Genomic DNA, 9,730 nt, shown 5'->3' with positions numbered 1-9,730 from the left:
ACGAAGGTCCTCAGGGGCCATGGAACTCGAATATAAAGATACTAATTTTCATTAATGCTTGATTATGAAAATAATACAAGCGGTAGTAAATATAGACTCTTCTAACAACCCTATGTGGTTCTGACTTATTTGCGATCCGGGAAAGAACCGACAAAGAAAACCCGGAAAGGAGCTTATATCATGCTTGACTCTATTAGGACGTAGACATGGGTTGCTCGGCCACTACAGGCTTGGAGAAGGCCAAGTCTGTATCAGCAAACGAGTAACCTTATTTGACATTACTATTACAGTTCCAACATAGGGCAATTATTTCACATGCAAAAATACGTAAATTACTATGACATCTTTAAATAATAACGATGTACAAAGCTTTTATTCCTTGGATATCATCTGGATCCAAGTTCTTGACCTGTCCGGCTGGAAACTTCGGAAACATGATTGCTGCATTAATCGAGCTATGCTCGAGCCCCAAAAGGTGTCCGATTTCATGAAGTGCAACGGTTTCTAGGTGGAAAGCGCCTGCAACCGGCCCAACAGACCACCTCTCTTCGGCATCGTAATGGAACCTTCCATTGGTAGGTGCAAATATAGGTTACAAATTTTATTTTATAGCCACGTTCAACAGCATTTTGTAAATTAATATTTTACATCAATGTATGTTTGAGACATACTTTATGTAAAATTTCTATTAATTAAATCAAAACTACAAGTTAATAAATCTTAGTTAAAAATTTAATCGACTAATAATCGTTATTTATACTAATTTGATAACTCAAATCTGCAGGGTACATAACTCAAAAGTGGCAAAGCACAAGCCAAATGCAAAATATGTATGTATGGTGAGTTGCTCAAAAATATTGAACGATGATATATGTATATGACAAGACACAAATTTAGATTTTTCAACATACTATATTTTTCATGTATTCATTAAGTTTGGAGGTAAACGAGTAATGTTGTAGATAAGATCAAACTATGTAATTATATATTTATATAAATAAATTGTATAGATTGTACTCAATTTTATAAGTATGCAACAATTATGAATTTTGAGTTTTACATTTAAGTAGTTGACAATTTTCTAACCCGAAATTTACATAATCGTGATAATTAAATATCTACCTAACTGCCAAACTTTTCAGTACTACTTTTTAAGTATTTTTTCCCCCATAATAGTGTTGGATCATTTTCCCTGTCCTAAATGTCACATAATGTTTTATATTTATGTTAAGTTTATAAACATGAATAACTTAGAATCAATGCTGAAAAGAAAAAAATAATATCTTCCTCAATAATCCATGTTAGGAGGTTATTAAAATTGCCGTGGAATCGTGGTAATCCCTCTTGAACTTTAATTATATTGAAATTAAGCTAATCCATTGAATTAAGTGAAAAGGTCATACTAGCTTATTTATATGTATGGTATGATAATAAAATGAGCTCATCTAAACATCAACAGTTGTTTGAATATTTTACACAAATTAAGAAATTAGGCTTGTGAATAGTTTCGGATAAAAAAGAGGTTGAACCTCGTACTTCCTGAGGAGTGTGAAAAGTATGCATGAGAAGCTTTATTCTCACTGCAGATTCCAAATTCCGATCCGAAAAATTAGGATTCCTCAGTGATGAATTCAAACTAAAATTCTACTCCTTCACCTCTTATCTATTCTTATCTTATGCCAAACTCAGTCTATAAATACGAGCAATATAGCACTAAAATGTAATATCACACAAAAAATAATACTCTTTCGATATCTTTTCAAGTACTCGGTCATGGCTTCTAAGTCTTTCATCCCATCTCTTTATATTTCTCATTTTCATTCTACTTGCACCAGTTGGCCATGCCAAGAGGAGCACCCCTAGTGACAAAAACTCATCACCTTTTAATTTCATCAAGAAGTTAAAAGGTTGTCACAAGGGAAACAACACAAAAGATATCCTTGAGCTCAAAGCCTATCTCGAGAAATTCGGTTACCTCAGCTATGGAAACAATATTCATGCCACAAATGATGATTTCGATGACATCCTAGAATCAGCCATCAAAACCTACCAGAAAAACTACAACATCAAACCCTCAGGTATCATAGATGATGAAACGATATCGAAAATGACAACCCCGCGATGCGGGGTGCCTGATATCGTTAACGGTACCACTACATGCACCCCGTGGCAATAAGCACGAGTCAAGCTCGAGCAACGTCCGCATAGTATCTCACTACAGTTTCTTTCCAGGAAACCCTAGATGGCCTTAAACCCATCTCACTTATAGATTTGTCCAACTTTCCCGCAAATGCAATCCCCCCTGTGGCACGTGCCTTCCAAAGTGGGATGCTGCAACCCACTTTTCCTTTTCACAAGTCCCATCCAATCAAATCTCTGATTGGCGGGCTATTCTCGGGTTAGCCCCACGGGTTGCGGGCTACATGACATCCCTAATTGTAATAGTAGTGAATAAGCATACCCGTTCACTGATACCGAGCAACCCATGTCTACGTCCCAATATAGTCGAGCATGATATAAATTCCTTTCCGGGTTTTCTTTGTCGGTTCTTTCCCGGATCGCAAATAAGTCAGAACCGCATAGGGTCGTTAGAAGAGTCTATATATACTACCGGTTTGTATTATTTTCGTAATTAAGCATTAATAAATTTAGTATCTTTATATTTGAGTTGCATGGCCCTGAGGACCTTCGTGGCGCACCACATTGTTATGCAGATGAAGTTAGAATTATGGTATGGAATTTGTATGAACAGTGATTTCTGATTTGGACTATGATATCAAAACCCTTTGTGTTGGATCAAGTCATTAATTTGCTTTTGTTAAAGAACTTAATCATATCTTAAAAAATTAAGATAGTTTGTGTGCTTTAGAACTACTACATTAGAGGCCTTTTCAATAAACTTAAAAATATTGTTTAATTTTATAGGGGGATGCAGGGCATGGATGGTGGGATTTTGGTGACCAGTAATCTAAATTAGATAGACAATTAATTTTACAAATAAGAGAGGTTGACCTTGTTCCAAACTAGTTGAAATCTATATTTGCTACAATAATTCAATTTTCTTTACTCCAACTCCATTTTGTCCTTTGGACTTTTGAAAAATGACACATTAAATCATATTTTGTGGAGTTCTGTATAGTGGGGAGTTCTTAGGCTAAGTTCGAAATTTTGTGGCACATATACCGATAATACGTGGTTATGCAATCAAACCGCTAAGTGAAATGCCAAAGTGATCTATTGCTTGTTCGAATAGTACTAGAACCGAGTTTTGGGCTGGATTTCGTGTTGAAATTTTGCAATCGGAGTTTATAGGTCGACTTCAATCACGTTCCACGTGCATGGATTACAATGCGGAACTAGCACATACTCATCTTCAATGTGATACTATTATTGAAGAAATTAACCGTTAAAGTTTATTTGTACCTTTTGTTTAATTTTGTTTCTCGTTGTAGTTTTTTTTATATTGTTTTCTTAATATGTTATTTTGCTACTATATTTTATTTTTTTTGATAACATAAAAATTAATAAATGAAAAGAGCCGTGAAAATGAAGAGAGACGGATTTTAAGGGAATAATTTACAATGCTATTACAGGTGAAAAATAAAATGCTGACGTACCAGGAAGAAAATAGGGATAAACGGATTTATAGGCCACTATTGCGAGTGCCTTTATGGAATATGCTTTTTACAATTGCAATTTCCTTGCAAATACGCAGTTGAACGACTTGTATATTTTTCCAGTGTCATCATAGCTAGAGACTCTTTCTTCCTCCCATTCAATGCGCTAAATGAGAAAAGTGATCATTGATTACAATTTACACGTTTGAAGATTTATTTTGCAAAACCTTCTTGATTACATAGGTTGTGTCTATGCATCAGTTTAATTAATCAAAACAACGTGTAGGTTCCAAACCTTTATACTCTCATGGCTTATCTCTGAAATGTATGAACTATTTCATTTTCAGGCCCATCCATGAAAAAAATATTAATTTTTAAATTTTTGAAAATTCAATTATACTACTATAATGTGTATCTCACTTTCCACTAACACCATCACATTTTATAAATCCGTTAGTATGGAAATCTTCATTCTTGTGTACTTATGTTTAATAAAAATAACAGGGTTTATAAAAATGTGAGAGAAATAATTAGTGATTTGTACCTAATTATTTCTCATAGTTCTTGTTTAGAAACCGCAACTTTAATAGTTCAGAAGAATTGGAATAAATCGTTGCACACAATATTCCAAGTAAAGCCATTAACTTAAGCACTAACAATCTCCCAAAATTCATCTTCATAATTATTCTTTGCGTCTGCGAAACACACTCTATAAATACGTACGATAGGTAGCATTAACATGTACCACAAAACAACTTAAGCTTTCGTACATTTTTCAAGTTCTCATTCATGGCTTTTAAGATTTTTCTGCCCATCTCCCTCATCTTCCTAATTTTCATTCTTCTTGCTCCAATTGGCCATGCCAAGAGGAGCACCCCAAGTGACAAAACCTCTTCACCTTTTGATTTCATCAAGAAATTAAAAGGTTGTCACAAGGGAAACCACACAAAAGAAATCCACGAGCTCAAAGCTTATCTCGAGAAATTCGGTTATCTCAAATATGAAGACAAAACCCATGCCACTAATGATGATTTTGATGATACTCTGGAATCAGCTATCAAAACCTACCAGAAAAACTACCACATCAAACCCTCAGGTATCGTAGATGATAAAACGATATCAAAAATGACAACCCCACGATGTGGGGTGCCTGATATCGTCAATGGCACTAACTACATGCAACCTCGTGGCAAGAAACACACGCCGGGCTTTAGCAACATCCACACGGTGTCACACTACAGATTCTTTCCAGGAAACCCTAGATGGCCATCTTCCAAAACCCATCTCACTTTTCGATTCTCCCCCCAACTTTCCCGTAAGTGCTGTCGCCCCCGTGGCACGTGCCTTCCACAAATGGGACTTAGCCACTCACTTCACCTTCGCACAAGTGGGAGCCAATCAAAACTCTGATATGATCATAGAGTTCCCATCGCCGCAACCACGGAGATGGAGCCTCTTTTGATGGCCCCGGTGGAGTCCTAGCTCATGCATTTGCACCTACCAATGGAAGGTTCCATTATGATGCCGACGAGAGGTGGTCTATTGGGTCAGTGGCGGGTGCTTTCGACCTAGAAACCATTGCGCTTCATGAAATCGGACACCTTCTAGGGCTCGGACATAGCTCGGTTAATGCAGCAATCATGTTTCGGGGATCGGAGCAGGGCAGATCAAGAATTTGCATAACGATGATATTCAAGGAATAAGGGCGTTGTACGGTCGCTAAAATTCCATATTACTTTATGTATTGTTTGCATGTGAGAATAATTTCCCTATGTTGGGATATTTGTAATAGTATCTAAGGTTATAGTACTTGTTTGCTTATGCTGTCGTAACTTGTGTGGTGTGAATTTGGGATATGTAATCATCATTCAGCAAGTTATTTACGTAATTTTTCTACGTTGGGATTTGTAATAGGACATGTTCTTGTGTTATCGAATATACTCATAAGGAGTACTATGAAATTAAAACTCCTAGAATTAATTAAATTATGTTCTACTCATTGAAATAATTAAATTACAAGTTATTGAATAAAACGTAATCAGAGAAACGTCGTCTTGGAGAGTTGGTGTTGCGGCGAAGGTCAAAATTTCTTTATATCATCAAAATTTATAAGAATAAAGCAAACTTCACCCACGCCGACAAAACAAAAATTAAGGGAGAGATCTAGCATGTAGTTACATACATATTTAGTTTGGAGTATGATCCGTTGCTAACTTTTCTTAAGTTGCTAACTTTTCTTAAGTTGTTAACTTGCTAACTAATCAATGTAATGTATTAAAAATGTCAACATGATGATACTGAAATGCCAACATAAACTTAAGTTGATATTTTAATACATTATGTTGACATTGGAATTTAAATGTTAATACAATTTATTAAAATATCAACACAAATATGTGTTGACATTTTTATGTGACCGTATTGACATTTTTAATACACTACGTGATGAGTTAGCAAGTTAACAATTTAAGAAAACGCATCCATATTTAGTTTTGTTTTGCGTGGTGTAGTTTGCTTTATTTTTATAAATTTTGATTAATATATGTGAATAACACAAGTTTTACACCAATGTGCAATAAATAACCAGTGATATAATTTTATATTAATAGATGAATAATATAATTTGTATATTGATAGAATGATATGATTTATGTTATTGGTAGATTAATATAATTTGTATAGTAATTACTCCTATTGTCTTAATAGGTATACGTTATGCGAATAAATATATTGATTGAATATAGTATTATGGATGGAAATAATATAAAATAATATAAAATAGAAGAAGTCAAGAATAATTTAATTTTTGGAAGAGGAAATAATATAAATAGAAGAAGTCAAGAATAATTTAATTTTTGGGTTTGCTTTGTCTTAATTGACTGGCTTTGACTTGGAATATTGTGTTTAGAATTAATTGATAAATAAAGACCCAGGTCATCAACAACACTATTGTTTGTAGGTATCTCACGAGAATGTGAGAAATAATTAACTTCAAATCATAAATGGATCAAACACAGTTAATATTAAAGGTTAGGAAACGATGAGATTAATTGAACCTTAATTAACATAGCATTGTAAAGTCCAAAAAATTAGGTCACTGCTAAACAGCTCAAAATAATAAAATCGAAAGTTATTAATGTAAATTCGATCTATTTATGATTTTTATGTCAACCATTGGAAGTATTGTAGCGAAAAACAAAGCAACAAAAGAAACAAGATGAGATTTATAGTGTCCCATAAATGTTGTCAAATTCCTTGTTCCTTCCATTATTAAAATTTCATAACTGTTTTTTTTTGGGTTCCGACTTGGTTAGATTAAGGAAAAATCCCTTCGGTTATTTTAAGTCTTCTTTTTCTCAGTGAAAATAAGAAAACACTACCTCCAAAACCAAATAGAAACTTAAAATATATGGAAATAATCCATTTGGAAGCCAAAAAAATCCTATCTATATTTTATTCTCTTTCTGGACTCCCAATCAGCTGTGAAATTAGAAATTACAAATCCCTTCGGTTATTATTGACTTTTTCCCTTTAGCGGTATTGATCGAGTGAAGATGGACTCAACACGCTGGAAAAATATACAAGTCGTTCGACTGCATGGTTGCAAGGAAATTGCACTTGAGATCATAAACATATTCTATGAAACATGTTTAGTAGGGCGTAGTCTAGGGCGTGTCCAAGATAATATAAGTGAATGAAAAAGGGAAGATAAACATTATCTTACTGTATCGACGGGTGAAATTGTAATTTCCCTAAATATTTCTTAAAATTCTCAAATCGACGTCGTTCGATGACTACCTCTTCCATAAAAATTTGCCGAGGGGTGGCGTTCATAGCGTTTCAAGTTGATAGTAAGGAAAAATTAGGCCAAATTATTGATTTGGACAACTATATCCATTGATTTCATTACGTTTTATAACAAGAAGTCTACTTACAATGTTTATTTTCTAAAATTTTGTCACTAATTACGTAATTAGAGAAACATCGCCTTGGAGCATTGGTGTTGTGACGGGGTCAATCCGAGGCTCGTGCTTGGTGCAGCACATATTCGGTGATGGAGCCAGATATTGGCCTATGGCCAAACATTAATCATAATTTTATGAATTCAAATACTCATGGGTTTGGCACGAGTTTTAATATATGCTCCCTCCACCCCAAAGAATATGCTCTTAGGGCTCGGCACGAGTTTTAATGTAAAATTGGTAAGAGCATCCACAGTAGGGCGGACGATGGGCCTTCGACCACGCATCATCCGCGATATCGTCTGCCCCACTGAGGGCGACGTGGACGATGCAACACGTTTTCCATTTTTTTTTAATTCTTTCAAAATTTATATATATAGACCATTTTATACTTCCTTTCACTCTTCCATTCACTCTTATTCTCTATCTCTAATGAGTACGAGAAGTGCTTGAGGGAGAAGGGCAGCGGTGAGAGTTTGACAGATGTCCGCGATAAAGCGATTGCGTCGTACATTTCACTGTACGACGATTTCAAGCATTACAACTCCTGGCTCCTCTTAATGACAAGCAGAAGTTCCAAGGAGATATTCTGCCCCTATCGGCTGCGGCGAAGAGGGCGAAGAACACCGCTGCCGGTGATTATACGAGCAGCGACAGCGGCGCACCTCCGATGGACCTCAACCAGCCTATGTACGAGGATGAGAGTTCCGGCACACCGATCTCCTCTCGGCGTCCCATTGGCAGCAAGGCTGCCAAGAACAAGGGCAAGGCGGAAAGCGACATCCTCACAGGCCCCGACCCCAACCCCGACCCCGACTGCGGGACATGCCTATGCGGAGTTGGTGGCGACCGCCAACCGGAGGACGTTGTTGGACACGCACCACGCTCTCATGCAGTGCGAGGAACCGGGCAAACCCGAATACCTCAAGTAGATTATCAATGATCTGCGCAGCAAGCTGGGAATGATGTAGAGTATGCTCTTCCTATTATGTGTAGTGAACTTGTTTTTTATTCCTAACTCTTTTAATTTTTTTTAATTAGTAATGTAGGATTTACCTTTAATCGTGGTGCTTTTTTTGCATGACATATTTGAACACATAAAAAAATTAATTAACAAAATAGTAGTTAAAACTATAGGGCGGACTTTAAGGGCGTCCCACTGCAGGTGGAAGGGTAGGAGGATAGAATGATGATGTGGCGGAGTATAGGGCGAGCATCCACAATGGGGCGCCCTATAGGGAGCCTATGCTCCGCCGCATCATCATTCTATCCTCCTACCCTTCCATCGCCCTAAGCATTTTATTTATTTGAATATTTAAAACACTACAAAAATTGGGAAAAAAACTTCATTTCATTGAAAGTTCAAAGGTTATAGTACGAAATAAAAAAAAAAAAAACTACAAATTCTCTGCCTCCTGGGCCTGCTCCGCCGCTTCGCGCTCCACTTCGGCCAAGCATTCCGCCGCATGCTCATGAACGCAATCGAATAAGGCCCGAGTCAAGGCCCGAGTAATGTCCTCCGATGTACTCCAGTCGTCGCCGGGTCTCATTTTTTTTAGTGAGAAAGATAGGGAGTGAAATATTGGTGTGTAGAGAAAGTGAGAGATGGGAGAGAATTATTGGTGTGGGAAATTGAAGCGAAATGGAGGTTTAAATAGATAAAAAAATTGAAAAAAAGGAAAATGTGTTGCATCGTCCGCGTCGCCAGCAGTGGGGCGGACGATTGCATGTTCGAAGGCCTATCGTCCGTGGACGAAGCATAGGGCGTGGACACTGGATGCTCTAAAGTAAGAGAGAGGTTAGAGAGAAAAGTAAATAAAGTATTGTTAGTGGAGAATGGGCCCCACCTCATTAGAGAGAAAAAACTTTCCAAAATTTGAAAGTGCATTTTCTTGTGGGACGGGCAAAAAAAGGAAAGTATTCTTGAGGGACGGAGGGAGTATTTGGCAAATTAAGAGGAGAGATAAAGGGTAGTGTAAGTAGTATTATTGGACAGTGAGTACATCAATAGTAGCCTATGATATAAATTATAAATAAAACAATATGTAGATGTAATGTGTTATTTAATTATTTTTAAATTAAAAATTCATATTTTCCAAGTGAACTAATAGTATAAAATAACAGTAGTTCATATTTATCTAGGACAAAGAG

The 9,730-nt window shown here is 36.3% G+C and overlaps 1 pseudogene; it reads left to right on the top strand.

Annotated features, from left to right (window-relative positions):
• Positions 1-4,378: 4,378 nt before the first annotated feature.
• On the top strand, positions 4,379-5,450 carry LOC121790096 (annotated as a pseudogene).
• Positions 5,451-9,730: the final 4,280 nt, after the last annotated feature.

Source organism: Salvia splendens, unplaced genomic scaffold, assembly GCF_004379255.2.
Source record: "Salvia splendens isolate huo1 unplaced genomic scaffold, SspV2 ctg410, whole genome shotgun sequence".
Lineage (NCBI taxonomy): Eukaryota > Viridiplantae > Streptophyta > Magnoliopsida > Lamiales > Lamiaceae > Salvia > Salvia splendens.
Note: the sequence above shows the minus strand (reverse complement) of the source record. Positions and strands in the feature narration are given on the sequence as shown.